Raw genomic sequence first — 17,218 nt, 5'->3', positions numbered from 1 at the left:
GAGTGGGAATAGTAATTTTTACCCCTACGCTATCCAACGCTTTCGCTACTGTTGCACTCTCTGGAGTGGGAATAGTCATTTTTACCCCTACGCTATCCAACGCTTTCCCTACTGTTGCACTCTTTGGAGTGGGAATAGTAATTTTGACCCCTACGCTATCCAACGGTTTCCCTACTGTTGCACTTCCAGGAGTGGGAATAGTAATTTTTACACCTCCGCCATCCTACGGTAATAATATTGTGTATTTTTTATTAATAATATGTTAATATATAGATATATGTTTTAACAGATATGATTGTATCTTTTTTTATATAGGTTAAATTAGTTATTTAATAATTTTAAGGTAATTTAAGTATTTTTAAGTATATTTTAGCTATTTATTTTAGCTATTTTTTTAATTTTACATTAATTTTAAGAAATTCGATATTTTTATAATGTATATATATATATAAACGATATTTTGGGGTCGATATTTTGGTACTTACCTGTTTGGAGATAGGAATTCGATATTTTGTCTGTCGATATTTTGGAATCTATATTTTGGGTAGTCTATATTTTGCCCCTCGATATTTAGTCAGTGATCCGCCTTGCAATAGTGAAAAACGAAAATGGCTGTAATTCACTATTAGGAAATGCCTCACACACCAGGGCATGTCCTACCTTATACTTACAATGCAGAATGCCCTTGGACCTACCATAGGGGTTTCTGATATGAAGAAAAGGGAAGGTTTAGGGACTGGCAAGTGGGTGCACTTGCCCAGTCAGCATGACAGTACCAGACTGCATGCAGGCTCTGCAATGGTAGACCTTAGACACATTTTACAAGGCTGCTCCTCTGGGTGGCACAACCAGTGCTTTAGCGGACTTTAGCGCTGATACAGGGAAGGATTTCACTGCCGCCATCGCGGCTCGAACGCTGGGACACGCCCACTTTTTAGGCCACCCCCATTCACTTCCATCTATAAATGTGCTTTTCACGTAAGCGCAGCGGACGAGCGCAGCGGGCGCGCCGTCAGCGCACCGAAGGCGCGCCTAAGGAAAGCCCGTCTGCGCCCGTCCGCGATCGTGCGCGGTCCAGGGCCATACCCTATGCCCCTCGGGAGGACCATATACGGTGGAGCAAGCAGGAACTATTAACCTTCCGCTACAACATTGCTGAGTCTTGTAAGCATAACTTGCGAGTGGAGGATAACATAGGCTGCGAATACTGTCACTTCTCCTATGATCCTGATCCTGATAAGAATATGGCCACTACGGACTATATCTTGCATTGCCGACTGCTTAATGTACGCTCGCTACGGAAACATAAGTTAGACTTATACGATCTGCTCACTGAGAAACAGTGGGATCTTATGTTTCTAACTGAGACATGGCTAGATGAACATACAAAATTGACAACAACTTCTGGGAGCGCACAGCAAGTTCAGGAAAGTATCTATCCAAAGTAATTGCGGTGCTCCAGGTAGATGTGAGCCTGTTGCCTTGACTCCAAACAAGACCACCTTGGTGGTCCGACCAAACACAAAATTACTCCACCGAGCACACAAATAATCAATTTCAGTCCACAAATTGTAATATCCTTCTTCAATCTTTTCTTTTTCTTTATTCTTTAAATCTTCTTCATCCAAAGTAAATTCCAGCAAAACAGCCTACACGTGTTTCGTCTTAGTCCTGTCTTGGACAAGAGACTTCTTCAGGGCTGTAAACAATTACAATATTTACAACTTAGATACAATTATTACTTGTACAGTAATAAGCTATTCTTGTCTTAAAGAAGACCACCGATTAAGTGTACGGTATAGTAAAGACATCTCTTATAGACCCTAATGCCAAGCATAAAACTAAAGTCACCAGGTGCAAGTAATGGAAAATAGTCAGTTTAAACTAAGTTAAGATAGCCAGTAAAGGAGCCTAATAAATGAATTACAATATTGATACATTATCGTATCTTATCACATACCAATTCTAATCCAGTTTATGTCATCACTGAAAGGTTCAATCCACCAAATCCAGTCTAGCGTTATAACTGTAACAACATACAAACAACAGTTTCCCTGTCACAAGCCACTGCCCATGTTTATATTATCATCAATCAACTTCTTATTAATAGTCTCATTTAACTCACTTGGCTCACCTCGAATTCTGTAGTGGGTAATTCTGTAGCACGATATCGTATCTAAATTATATGTAGATATCCCTTTTCAGTATTCGTTCTGCTACAATAGTAAATTGCGATATAAGTATCAGTATTGGTCTAGTTAGTACACATTTAAATTTAGAGAGTATATCATTATTAAACGATCGGATGCCCCTTTTAAACTTCGTTTTGTAGAGTAACAATAGTAAAAAAACATATCTATATCGATGAGTAGTATCTTACTATTCTATTTTTGCAATAGGTCTCAATAATTGTCTGATTTATCAATCGATATGTGCCTTAAACAAGAGGTACAGCGAAATTCTTAGTATAAATCATACCGTAGAGCTTGGTTATCTGCAGTTAAAGCCTTAGCATCATCCTTGTATTCATTCTTATAATCTGTAATCCCGGTTCATTATTCTACAAAGTAATGTATAGACAGACTTAGTATATTCCCATTGTAAGCGCTCATGTAATATCATAATCGGATGCCCATTGCTCTCACCGTAAATCGTATGGTCGCCTCGGTAATTCCTCGCGTGCTACGTGAGCGCCATCTTGGAGTGGCTTTTTATAGGTTTAGTTTCAGGCGCCATCTTTACCTAGTATCTTTCGTTTTAGAGTCGTTATTTGTAGGTAGTAAAACCCTTTATTAAATTTCCAATATAGGTAACTCCTCTATATAACACGTCATATGCCTCAATATTACGTACATTTAAAGAGTTATCGTCTTTTAAAAATTCGACTGGTTATATCGCAGCCATCTTGTAATGGCTAAATAACGAGCGCCATCTTAGCCTAGTATTTTCAATTATCAAGGCACTTAAATTACCGAAGGACTTTGAATTATAAATTAATATCCACGTTTAATAGTTCTTATTTTGCCAATATATCTTAAATCGTAATATATTTAAAATCCATGTACTAAATTTGTCGGGATTATCATCATTATGAGTTAGGGAAGTTTCAAGTCTTTATTTATATCTATAATAGTGTGACAATGTACCCTTTTTAAATATAAACAGGCATCTCAATTTATAATCCAGTTTTCATTAAAATTATAAGGTAAATTATCATTCAGTATACTACTATTATCATGGGCTGTAGTCCGTGCATGGGGTGTTGGAGAGTATATTTGCCAGTTATTTAAAGTTCTAAGTTCTTGTGGATAGGGTGGTTAAGACGACAGGTTCAGGCAGTATAGCTAGAGTTAATATTACAAAAGTAATATACAGTCTCACATATATGGTTTAGGTACATTTCATTCCTGGCCTAAATAATATTTAAATTCTTTATCAATATTTAGGCCTAGTTCAACAGCTTTAAGTTTCATCAGCCACATAACTTCTCTGCGTCGTAATTGAATCGTTCTGTTGCCACCCCTAGGGTCTCTCTTGACGTGATCAATGCCATGGTAGCTAAATACGTGCTTCTCTTTGTTTTCATGGTTCCTAACCATGTGTGAAGCTACTGGGTAGCGTGTATCTCCTGTTTTTGGTGCCCTGAAGTGCTCCACCATTCTTTCTTTCAGTTTTCTTATTGTGCTACCCACATAGATCTTTTTGCAGGTGCACGTGATTACATAAACACCAAATGTTGTGTCACAATTAATAAAATGGTCAATAGTATGTTCTCCTGTATTATTATAGTTAAATGTCTTAACTTTCTTTATTGCCCACCTGCACGAGCTACACTTTCCACATTTGTAGAATCTTTTTCTACTGGTCGTAAGCCAGTCAGGTTCTGTTATTTTTACAGGATAGCTCGGGCTTACATAATTAGAAATAGTGCGTCCTTTCCTGAATGTTACTCCTGGTGTCTCTCCTACATATGGGAGAAGATCTTTATCCATACTAAGTAGGTGCCAGTGCCTCTTCAAAATACTAAACAGGTGTGCACTCTCAGAGCTATAATTCGTAATCAGTCTCAGTCTAGTTTGCTTGGTAGTTTCTTTACAGGATTTACTACTGAGTGTTTTATTCCTTTTCAATTTCTTTACCCTCTCAACGGCTTTTGTTACAACTTTATTCTGATAGCCTCGTTTTCTAAATCTATTTGAGAGGTCTGCTAGATTGTCCTCAAAGTCCGTTTCATTGGTCCAGTTGCGCCTCACTCTCACCATCTCTCCATAGGGAATAGCATTTTTTTTACTGTTAGGGTGGCAACTTTTGGCGTGCAGTACAGCATTGCAGCTAGTTGGCTTTCTATACATACGACTGCACAGTTTCCCATTGTCTGTAAACAGCTCTATATCTAGAAATGTTATATTACTTGTACTAAAATTAGTAGTAAATTCCAAGTTCAGTCTGTTATCATTAATGTACTCAAAAAATTCCTTTAGTTTACTTTCGGGGCCTGTCCAGATTAACAGACAGTCGTCTATATATCTTCCCCAATAATGGATGTATTGTATCCAATTTTCACCAGATGGGCCCCAGATTCTCTCTGCCTCGAACCACCCCATAAAGAGGTTCGCGAAGGATGGAGCGAATCTGGAACCCATCCCAGTACCAAGACGCTGTCTGAACCATTGACCATCAAATAGAGGTGAGCCAAGTGAGTTAAATGAGACTATTAATAAGAAGTTGATTGATGATACTATAAACATGGGCAGTGGCTCGTTTGTATTTGTTACAGTTATAACGTTAGACTGGATTTGGTGGATTGAACCTTTCAGTGATGACATAAACTGGATTAGAATTGGTATGTGATAAGATACGATAATGTATCAATATTGTAATTCATTTATTAGGCTCCTTTACTGGCTATCTTAACTTAGTTTAAACTGACTATTTTCCATTACTTGCACCTGGTGACTTTAGTTTTATGCTTGGCATTAGGGTCTATAAGAGATGTCTTTACTATACCGTACACTTAATCGGTGGTCTTCTTTAAGACAAGAATAGCTTCTTACTGTACAAGAAATAATTGTATCTAAGTATTAAATATTGTAATTGTTTACAGCCCTGAAGAAGTCTCTTGTCCAAGACAGAACTAAGACGAAACACATGTAGGCTGTTTTGCTGAAATTTACTTTGGATGGCTAGATGAAGGTTCTACACCGGATGCCCTAGAGGCACTTCCAGAGGGATATATAATACATAGACAGGACAGACCCACAGGAAGAGGAGGGGGAATTGCAATTGTAGTCCAAGAAAATCTACGATGCCAACTAGACCATTCTCCCATCTTAGACAGTGAGGCAGGAAGTTTCACTATTAAAGTGAATAACGGCTGCACGTTGAGGGGCGTGTTAATTTATAGACCCCCAGGCCCTATAGCCAGGTTTGAGGAGAGTCTGGTTGAGGGCATTATGGAGACCGCGCTATGTAAAGATAAATTTCTGGTACTTGGTGACCTTAATTTACATCTTAACAACCCCTCAGATAACGTTAGCAAGAACTTCTGTCAGGCACTAGGAGCCCTCCAACTGAACCAAATTGTTACAAATTGTTAGTGGTCCCACTCATCAGTTAGGACATCTGCTCGATCCTCTATTCGTTAATTGGCACGAAGTAGAAGCTATGACCCTATCCCTATTCCCTGGTCGGACCATCACCTAGTATCTTTATTTATTTATTTATTTAATGGTTTTATAAAGCGCGTAGTAACTCAGAAAGCATCCCAGCGCTAACCTGTTCTCCAAGGGGTTCAGCCGTCTGATGAGATTATGTCTGTGGGAAGAGAAGGGTTTTTAGGGTTTTTCTGAACTGGAGGTAGTTCGGTTCTGACCTGAGTTTCCGTGGTAGATGGTTCCACTGTTTTGCCGTGTGGACCGAAAAGCGACGGCCACCGGTCTTGGCTTTTCTGACTCTCGGGACTACAATAAGATTTTCTGTACCGGACCGGAGGTCTCTCTCAGCTTTGTATGGAATTAGGAGTTCTCTAAGAAGGGGGGGACCGTTCTTGTAGAGAGTTTTGTGGGCCATGCACAGGGCCTTGAAAGCGACCCTTTCCCTGATTGGGAGCCAGTGGAGAGATCTAAGAGCCGGCCTGGCGGAAGATCTTCCTGGGGTGCCCGTGAGTAGGCGGGCAGCGGCGTTTTGGACTTTTTGCAGTGTGTTCAGGGTGGCTTCAGGGGCTCCTAAGTAGATGGTGTTACAGTAATCTAATCTTGCCAGGATTAGACCCTGAATGAGGAGCCTCCTTGCGGTCTCAGGAAGTAAAGGGAAGATCTTCCTGCAGGCTCTGAGTAGTCCAAAACATGTCCCTGCCGTTCTTTTGGCCTGGGTCTTGAAGCTCAGGTCTCTCTCAATCCACACACCCAGGCTCTTAACCTCTTCCTTGGGAGTGGGAGGGTCACCTAGGCAACTGGGCCAAAGATGAGATGGTAAAGAGGGCCCCTTATGGCCCATCAGGAGGATCTCAGTCTTGGACCCATTCAATTTGAGTAGAGAGAGATTCATCCATCGGTGGACTTCGGAGAGGCAGCCGTGAAGATCCGATGGGGCATGGTGGGGATGTGAGAGGGTTACGACCAGCTGTGTGTCGTCGGCGTAGTTAATAATTGATACGCCGAACGAGCTGACCCTCTTCTCCAGTGGGGCCATGTACACGTTAAACAACGTGGGGCTCAGGGATGAGCCCTGTGGCACTCCACACCGGAGGGGGAAGGTGGATGAGCAGCTGTCATTTTCTCGTACCTGAAAGGTGCGTCCTGATAAATAGGACTCAATCCATTTCAGGGCCATACCCTTTAGTCCGATCTCTCCCAGACGATGGATTAGGGTTGGATGGTCTACCGTATCGAAGGCCGCACTCAGATCCAGGAGGATCACTGCCACTGAACCTCCTGTATCCAGAATGCTTCTGGCCTTCTCTACTGCTGCCAGGAGCATTCCTGGAGGAAGATCTCCACAGCCAACGGCATTGTACCATCTCAGGCGGAGATGGGCTACCTTCTCCCAATCTAAATTTTGCGAGGCGCTGACTAAAGGGGGAAGCCCCGGAGGGAATGATGCAGACACGGCTAATACCAATCTATGTAAGCGCATCAATGAGGCGCTAGACTATACAGCTCCTCTCTCAAAAGCCAAATCTGGTGGGCGTGTTAAAAAAACTGCCTCATGGTTCAATGACGAACTACGAGTCAGGAAAGCCGCACTGAAGAGAGTCGAAAGACAATGGCGGAGGGTACTCTCTGAAGAAACTAGAGACACCTACTTGATCGAGAGGCGCCTTTACCATGGACTAATTAGAAAGTCCAAAGCAGCATATTATACGACCAGAATTAGCGAAGCTGGTAACTCGATGAAGGAGCATTTTCGCTCTATAAAATTCTCTCGAGTGGAAAACCAGCCACTGCCCCAGCTGACTGTTCGCCTGAATCCTGCGATAGGATCGCAGATTTCTTCTCTGAAAAAATATCTAAAATTTACTCGCCATTTCCAATTCAACCCATTAATGGGACGGAATTTGTGGAAAGCCCTAGGGAATGGGGGGGATAGACATAGACTGACCAACTTTGTCACCCCGCCTCCAGAAGAACTTCTAAAAATCTGCAGATCTGTGAAGTCGGGATCTCCACGGGACCCTACTACACCAAAATGTCTAGCGGATAGCCTAGTGGTATTGGAACCTTACATTAGACATCTATTATACGTATCTTTCAGCACCAAGACCGTGCCCAATGACTGGAAAAAGGCGGTGGTTCTACCCCTTAGGAAGAAACTTAATATCAGTTTTGATAAACTAGAGAACCTCCAGCCAATTTCCCTTCTACCCTACCTGGCCAAAGTGGCTGAAAAAACGGTCAATCTGCAATTGATGGACTTCGTGGAAAAGGCTGCCTTATTACACGATACCCAATTTGGCTTCCGTCCCCGCCACTCAACGGAATCCACGCTCCTGATGGCGGTGGAGACCCTACGTCAGGGGGTGGATGAGGGTCATACTATGGCCCTCATCCTATTGGATCTGAGTGCAGCATTCGACACTGTAGCTCACACCACCTTGCTACAGTGTCTGAATAGTGGTGGAATATCAGCAGCTGCACTCCAGTGGATCCAATCCTTCCTGACTGGGAGATGTTTCCAGGTCCGCCAGGGCGACCACTATTCCAGGGACATAGGATTGGGCCAGGGCGTTCCCCAGGGATCGTCCCTGAGCCCCACCCTTTTTAATCTTTATGTATATCCAGTGGCTCCCATTGCTGTGGGTCATGGGCTGCAAATTGTGTGCTACGCCGATGACACGCAGCTGGTTATCTCCCTTTCACGTGCGCCCGGCCTTGCCATGGACAGCTTCAGAGCTTGCATGCAAGATCTTGCAACCTGGATGTCCACTAATTGCCTTAAATTAAACGGCAACAAGACCGAGGTGCTCGTGGTGGGGAGGAACCCATCTGTCTGGTCGTCGGCGTGGTGGCCCCCATGCTTAGGTGAGGTTCCAACACCTCGTCAAGAAGTCAAAAACCTAGGGGTCTGGCTTGATGCTGACCTGTCTTTTGGACTCCAGATAGACCGGGTGGCGGGTGTATGTTTTAGCGTTTTAAAAAGTCTACGGAAGGTCCTCGTTCTCCTTCCTATGTCCGCCCGTAGAGCGCTGGTGCATGCACTCGTCACATCACGGTTAGACTACGGCAACTTACTGTATCTGGGAGCAACCTGTAAGGCAACAAACCACCTTCAGGTTTTACAGAATGCGGCAGCCCGCCTCATTTTAAAACTCCCTAAAAGATCGGACTCCAAAGCTGCCCTTCAGACCCTCCACTGGTTGCCAGTAAGGAGCAGAGTTGAATTCAAAGCCCTCTGCACCTGCCATCGCATCCTTGCTGAGAAGGCACCAGCACCACTCCAGAACCTTGTCACCAGGCATGTACCATCTCGCGCTCTGCGCTCCTCACATGGAGGCCTATTAGAGGTCCCTAGGGTGAGCAGGACCCGCATGGGAGGAAGATCCTTTCGCTACTTGGTGGCGAAGAGCTGGAATGCCCTACCTCTCAACCTCCGCTTGGATCCTTCTGAACCGAGCTTCCGGAAGAAACTTAAAACACACCTATTTTCAAGATAATCGGGCCTTTCCCTTACTTCTGTTTCTGAGTTTTCAGTTCCAGCACGGGGACACGCTTCTTAGCGTAACCCAGCGCTATATAGAATTCCCTTATTATTATTATTATTATTATTAAGTGCTGCAAGCCCACCAGCAGCATTTGGATTTACAAGTCATGGGCACTCGTGGTGCAATGTACTAGGGTCTGACAAGTAAACCAAATAGTCAATCATAGAATCACCAATTAATACATTCATTTACAGTAGGGAGCACTTGCACTGTGGCACTGGACAGCAGTGGCACAGTGCCCAAAGCGTCTAACAACAGCAAAAACACATGAGGCAACAGTAAAAATGGAAGGGAGACCCACACCAATGGGGCCAGGTCTAACACGTTGCAAGTCATAGTTTGTTCACTAAATTATATGTGGCCCATTTCAGTGTTTTTTGTGGCACATGTGCAGGGTAAGAAACAAAGGGCAGTTTACCATGGTGCCCTCCTATTCTCAACTATCGTGAAATGTTTCCCATTTGTGTTGGTGTCTTTGTGTTCCTCTTGCATTTGCCTGCCTTTTTTGTCTGTCTGTTTTATTAATTTCCAGTTGTTTGGTTGTGCCTATGTAAGTTGATTGCCATCAACTCTTCTTTTCTCCCTACATTTAAGAGAAAGAGTGCTGGTTAATGTAATGTTATCAGCTCATTGTGCTGTCAAATCCAGTCGCCTTGGAACAATTTGTTTTTGTGGCACGATTTGAGGCAAAACTGTTTTGGGATGTTCCTACTGTTCTTAACACTGTGCTTTTCGTGCTTATGCTCATGGAATAAACATGATTTGACTTTTTGGTGTAAATATCAGCCTTTGTGTCTGGTAAATCACATCTTCAATGGGTAAGGTAGGTTGGTGAAGCTTTGCTCACGTTGACAAAACTAAATTACTCCTGTTCTCATATGCAATGAAAATTTAATGAGGATTCAATTCTAATAGGAAAAGTCTGAGTGTATTATTTACTGTACTGTCAAGTATGACTAGAGGTTCCTTCCTATGACAATCTATTATTTATATTCATAATTCTTTAATAAATGGGGAACTTTTTGCATTGCTCTTTATTATTAAAAACATTCCTATAAACAACAAGCTTAGCAAATCGAAAACCTATTGTTACATGAGATTCTATAATGGCAGTAAAACGACTACAAGTAGCACAAGTTATTACAGTACAAAATAAAACTAAAGCCTAACCAACCTACTAATGTTTAAAAAAGAGAAAATAAATTCACAGAGGAAACTGACAGACAACACAATAAAACTGGGGAATTGCATATAATGAGACAAGAATTCTGACACTGATATTAGAATAAACACGGTTCAGCACATGCAGCACGCGACTGTTGGTCGCCGCGCCCTTTCTACCACCTCTTCCCCTTTGATAAATGGTCTGGAATGTCCCTAAATGATCCTGGCCCTACCCGATCATATACTTTCAATTTAGATAGGCATTGTCACATTGCCTTCAAAGCCTTATATGCTAGGGTTCTGGTGTCTAGCGGACAACCCTGCCCAGAAGGGCACAATCAAGCAAAAGCATCGGATGAATCTTTGTTGACACAGTTGGGAACATATTTATTAAAGATTAACACAGCACAGGGCAGCAAGCCACCTTGTTGTGCTGCGTGACAGGGAAAGGGCAGGAATACCCGTATTTATCATAGTGCAGTATATTTCTGTCTTTTCCCAGCACTGGTGCACAATGTGTTGCCTAGCGCCAATACATGCACATTTACACCATGGTGCAAAGGTGCCTACGTTGTAAGCAGGATTTTTTTTGTGCAGAAAGGGACACCTTCCTGCACAAAAACAATCCCCTGAGGTGTATTTTGTTTTAATTCTATGTGTGCTGTAGAATGCAGCACACAAAGAAAGAGAAAAAAACAAGAAATAAACATATTTCTCCTCGTTATGCCTCCCCTGGGTATGTGTAGCATATTGACGCATTCCCAGGCCTACCAATAATGGTAAATCTGGGAATGCGTCAAAATACTCATGGGTGTTGCATGGGAACACCCATGCACCATCCATGGAATGCCTCCCTGGGGCAGAGTAATGGAACACAACAATTTGCCCTGTGTTGTATTACTCTAGATTTATCAAGTCACTCAAGCAAGCGGCCCTTGTGTAGTTTGATAAATTTAACTCATTGGTAAATATGTCCCTTAGTTTCTTTTTTCACTTGCCGCAGTGCGCATCATTCTGTTTAGAGTGTGGGGCTGAAGCATGACCTCCTGTCACCAAATTCCATCAAGGGAACAACAAATAAGTTGCTGCTATCATTCTTTGCAGATAAACTTGCTGTGGTCAAGCATGGCAAGCATCAAAACGGGTCCTGGATGTCAGCTTACTCCTGGGCAACAGGAATTATGTAGCAAGGGAAAAACAAATTATGCGGCAGTGATCACTTAATTATATGGCAAGAAATTTATACGGCATAAAGCAGCACCTATAGGGGCAGATGTATCAAGGGATTTTTTTGTCGCAAACGCTGTGATTCGCAAAAAAGCAGCGTTTGCGACAACAAATTCTCAAAATGGTATGTATGATGCAAAAATTAGGAAATCACAAATTTTGCGAAAGCATTTAGGGAATCGCAAATTGTGATTCCTTAAATGCTATATAAGAAACATTTATTTTTTGCGATTTCACCTTAAGAAATCGCAATTTACCACCAACTTGTAGTTGGTGGTAATTTGCGAATTCTTTTACAAATGCACTTTTTGGTATTTGTAAAGGTGCCATGTGTCGCTCATACATGCCCTTAGGGCATGTATGTGCGCCATATGCGCACACATGTAAATTTCAGGGGTGCAGCAGGGTGTCCTTAAGACACCCTTGCACCCTTGAAATAATTCTCAATTTGCGATTAGCAAATTGCGAATCGCAAATTGAGAATAAATTCCCATTCCTTCCGATGGGCCTCCTGGCCCATAGAAATGAATGGGAAATTATTCCTTTTTTTTTTTTTTTTTTGGTGTTCAAACTACTTTTATTGATAAAACAAATAAACAGTACACAGCTTCTTACGCCTACAACCCGGAGGCCGGCAGCTTGCCATGCAACTCAGTAGTTAAGTCGTAGTAGGTATAACACAGCTGTTAAGCCGGCATCCCTGGGGCCCGGCAGCGTCAAATAGCACAACATCATAAATGGCCATAAGCTAGTACCGGAGGCTGAGGCATCAGGATCTAACATAGCAGACCAGGTATGTTTTGTTTTTTCGTGTTATGTGGAACCTTAAAAAAAATTTTTTTTTAAAACTGTCCCCAACGTGAAACAGAACAGTGAGGTCATACAGACACATGTAGATGTAGATTGCTAGGTCAACATGAATTGCAATAATCATTCAGGGTCTTACAGGGTAATATGTTGGCGGGTGAAAGTCACAGTGGTGTTCGTCAAACGGAAGGATTAAAGCGTAGTGTAGTGCCATAGAGCAGAGTCGGGCCTGATGAGATAAGTGTGGGAGAGTGACAGGGCTGAAAAAGGGGTGCGTGACAAGCAGGAGTCTAATAATACTGTCTGCGTATGTAATGTCAACGAATAATGTGCAGGAAGGAGCTATGTATATGTGCCATCAGTGGAGCAACCTGCGGGATAGTATGCAAGGTGATGCGCAGGGAGTGATGGATGCACCTACAAGGAGCTGTCTGTGTCCCCAAGTGCCTATAAATCAATTAAGCATTATCATTCCCTCCCTCGGTGGTATCAGATCCATCCGCCTGGGCGAGCAGATAGTCAACCAACGGGTTCCAGATGTCCTTGGGTCGGCTAGGAATCGGTAGCAGGTCAGCAAAGGTGAGGTGCTGCTCCTGGCAGTAAACTATGTCTGCTAGCCACTCCTTGAATTTAGGGGCTCTGCCTCTGCCCCAACGACATGCAACCCGTCGCTTCGCTAAAAGCAATGCCATGTCAACAAATTTTCTGTTGGCTTTAGAGATATGGGGCGTGTGTCCGAGTAGAGCGAGCAGGGGTTCCACCGCTATGGTTTCCTTAGTCATTGCAGTGAGAACGTCCGTCACCTGTTGCCAGTATAGATGGACAGGAGAGCAATCCCAGGCCAGGTGGAGGAAGCCCGCGTGTTCGGCGTGACACCGGTCACATCGATCATCATCGGCCAGGCGGAATCTGTGCTTTTTGACTGGGGTATAGTACAATTGGTGTTGAAGAATTTGTAATGTATCATCTTAAATCTGCTACTGGCCGATATTCGAGCCGTCAAAGTACAGCAATATTGCCAGTGTTCCTCGGTGAGTTCTGTGGCTAGATCCGAACTCCAGCGAGCTCGAGCTCTCACTTCAGGTAGTGTAGCGACAGATCTGAGTTGGCGATAAAGCCCAGCAACAAGGTGCTTCCCGTCCTGTGAGCACAACAGAAATTGGAGGGGGAGAAAGGTCTCAGGTTCCTCGGGGAATGCAGGTAGGATGTCTTTCATGCCCTGACGGAGGTGCAGATAGTAGGAGACATCCAAAGGGGTGCGGTCGTGAGAGGCGAAAAAGACTTCAGCAGTCTTGAACGTACCGTCCACGAAGAGCTCCTCCCATGAGGTGATCCTCAGTCGTTCGCATAGCAGCCGGAACCCTCGCTCTTGTAATAGGGCAAGGTTAGGGTGAAACGTCAACAGCATTCTGGGGGAGTATGGCAGGCTGCATGACATCCTCTTCGCTATGCGGCGCCAGGCATCCTGAGTGCATGAGACCGAGGTGTTAGATGTCTGTATTAGTGACTCCGGGCAGAGTAGCAGACCGTTAAGCGGGATGGGATGCACGATCCAATCCTCCACCGCCAGTTGTGGCATGAAGGGGCTCGGGCCAGCCAGTGATAAGCGTAATGCGCTTGGGCGCATAGGTAATAGGCCTCGAAATCGGGGACGTCGAAGCCTCCAGCCTTGCACGGCATGATCAATGTGGACCATTTTAATCGTGGATTCTTACCTCCCCAGAATAACCTACAAAGTTCTGTCTTTAAGAATTTAAAGAAGAACGCGCCCGGATAGTACGGGATGTTGAGGAAGAGATATAGGAACTGGGGTAAAACCACCATTTTGATGAGGGACGCTCGGCCGGCCATGGAGAGCGGCAGAGTGACCCAGCGGTCGACGGTAGCTGCAAGTTTTGTAATCGCCACTCCATAATTGGCACGGATCGTTTCATCTTTATCGCGTGATATCATTATACCGAGATACCGGAGGTCAGTCCGACACCACTCAAGTGGATAGTCAAGGGGGAAGTCAGGCACTGCATCAGTTAAGGGAAAGAATTGCAATTTGGACCAATTAATGTGTATCCCCGACATCCTGCCAAAAACTACAAATTCACGCAGTAAGGGATTGAGGTGAAGGTCCGGGTATTTTACATAAAGGGTAATGTCATCGGCGTATAGGGACACATCAATTTGTCGCTGGAGACACTGTACCGCACCGGCTCGATGTAGCTGGCGCAGTCCACAGGCTAGTGGTTTGACCGCTATGGCGAAGAGGAGGGGGGAGAGAGGACACCCCTGACGCGTTCCCCTAGTGATGGCTATGGAGTGTGATAGATGACCGTTGACGAGGACCTTGGCGGTAGGTTGCGTGTAGAGTAATTGGACCCAGGAGATAAATAGTCTAGGAAACCCCATGCTCGCAAGGACGGAAAACAGATAGGGCCATTCGACAGAGTCAAATGCCTTGGTGGCGTCCAGAAAAACTGCCGCCACCGGCAAGTCAGGGTGAACCGTGCGAAGCAGGGAGAACAGGGTTCGTAGGTTATGGGAGGTGGAGCGGCCCGGGACAAATCCTGCCTGATCGGGCAAAACAATCCTAGTCATAAGGAGAGACAGTCGAGTGGCCAAGACCTTCGCTAGAATCTTCACATCGCAGTTGAGTAGAGAGAGCGGACGGTACGAGCTTCGAGAACTAGGGTCCTTGCCAGGCTTTAACAGCGAGGTGATGACCACTTCTCGCATAGAGCGGGGGAGAATGCCATCGGCCAGCGACTCCTCGTACACTTCTCGGAGGACGGGGGCCATGATGTCAATATAGGCTTTGTAGAACTCGGCAGGAATGCCATCCAGTCCCGGCGCTTTCCCGTTCCCTAAGGACATGATGGCATCGCGAATCTCATCAGTTTCAAAAGGGGCGGCAAGGAAGGCCTGGTCCCCGTCACTGAGCCAGCAAAGTGCCACCTCACCCAGGAAGTCAGCATATGGCGTCTCAGCCGAAGTGTCAGTGGTGTATAGTGTACGATAATAATGTGTAAAGGCATCGAGTATAGCATCCGAGTCTCTAAGGACTTGGTCGTGGTCGTCAGTGATTTCAAGGATAGTATTATGGTCCCGAGGGACACGCGTAAGGACCGCGAGTGCTCTCCCCGGTCTGTCTCCCTCACAGTACTGTCTGGCTTGCCAATGTTTCCCCCGGAATTTAGCCTCTCTATTAGCCTCCTCCTCATATTTCGATAGCTTGTCTCTGAAGTCTGCGTGGAGGTCGGGGCTATCGTCTTCAATCATACGAAGCTCCAACGCCCTGAGTTCCCCATGCAACGACTGGATAGTGTTTTGTATGTCTCGCAAAACCCTGAAGCTTTTAGAAATATAGTACCCCCTTACAGTGAGTTTGAAAGCTTCCCAGACACAGTCTACGGAATCGACTGACCCCTTGTTCCTGGGGAAGAAGGCGGCAATTTCCTCCCCCAGCTCTGCGCGGAACAGACTATCTAGCAGCGCCGCAGGTTGCAATCTCCAACGTGGCCTAGGGTTGTCCCACCCGGGGACATGTGTGTGCAACAGGACAGGGCTGTGGTCTGAATATGTCCTCGGTAAGTGCGTAACCCCTAGGATCCCCGAGGTAATCCCCTTGGTGAGAAGAAAGTAGTCTAAGCGTGCCCATGTGCCCGTGTGCGATACAAAGTGTGTGCCTTCTCTGCGGGACAAGTGTAGGTGTCTCCAGGCATCTACTAGTGCGCCTTCAGTTATGATACCCTCCAGTGCCTCCCTGGCCCTCGGTTTATAGTGATGTATTCCATCCGAACGATCCAAGTGAGGTATTAGGGCCAGATTAAAGTCCCCCCCCCCCAGATGACATGGCGAGACCCCACATCCACAACCTTGCCCCAGAGTGCGGTAAAAAAGGAGGGTATGTCCGAATTGGGGGCATAGCAATTGATGAAAGTAATCGTATCATGGCCCATTCGTCCCCACAATAGAGCATAGCGCCCCTCTCTGTCCCGTGAGTGCCCGAATTTATGAAAGGGTACTGCGCGCTTAATCAGGATAGTTACCCCTCTAGCATAAGTGGAGTAGGAAGAAAATATACGAAGCCCAGCCCATTTACTTGCAAAAGTGGCAGAAACCAATGGTGAGAGATGAGTCTCCTGCAGCATGGCAATGTGAACATTATGTCTATTTAGATAAGCAAGTACATCTCGACATTTACGAGCATTGTTCAGTCCCCTGACATTCCACGACATGCAATTCAATTGTGCACCAGACCTTAAGCCCGCCATAAGCAACTACTGGGTAGCACACCCCAGCGCAAAAACAATGAGACAGAAAGTATTATACCATGTGTGGTAGATAGTCGACCGCAGTCTCGTGTAATTTGAATTTCAACTTCATGTGCAATCTGGTTCACCTCAAACATTCCCACCCCTCCTCCCACTACTGCATCCCAATCATGCCAGCAGCCGCCCATTCCCACCCTCTTCCCCCCATCCCCCTCCCTCCCCCCTACCTGCAACTTGGACCCCCCAGAGAAATACATGGGGAACACCCGAAAGGGAAACAACAACAAGGGCGCACAGCCACTGCTCCCGCCAGGCGACCTCTCGATCTGTACCGCCCTCGGGAGAGGTAGTGGCAGAGAGAGTGGTCCTCGGGGTACTTTACCATCGACGAGTGAGAGTAGTCCAGGTCAGTAGTGCAGCGTCTGTGGCTCTCGCCCCCCCCTTGGCAGGGAAGAAAGGACACTGCGCCGACGCGCACATGGTCAGGGCATGCCTCGTTCAAATGGTCACTGCTCCTCCGCTGCTAAGGATGGATCATCGTCCTCCATATCTTCCT

The sequence above is a fragment of the Lissotriton helveticus genome, chromosome 9 (genome assembly GCF_964261635.1).
Source record: "Lissotriton helveticus chromosome 9, aLisHel1.1, whole genome shotgun sequence".
Classification (NCBI taxonomy): Eukaryota; Metazoa; Chordata; class Amphibia; order Caudata; family Salamandridae; genus Lissotriton; species Lissotriton helveticus.
This window is presented reverse-complemented; position numbering follows the sequence as displayed.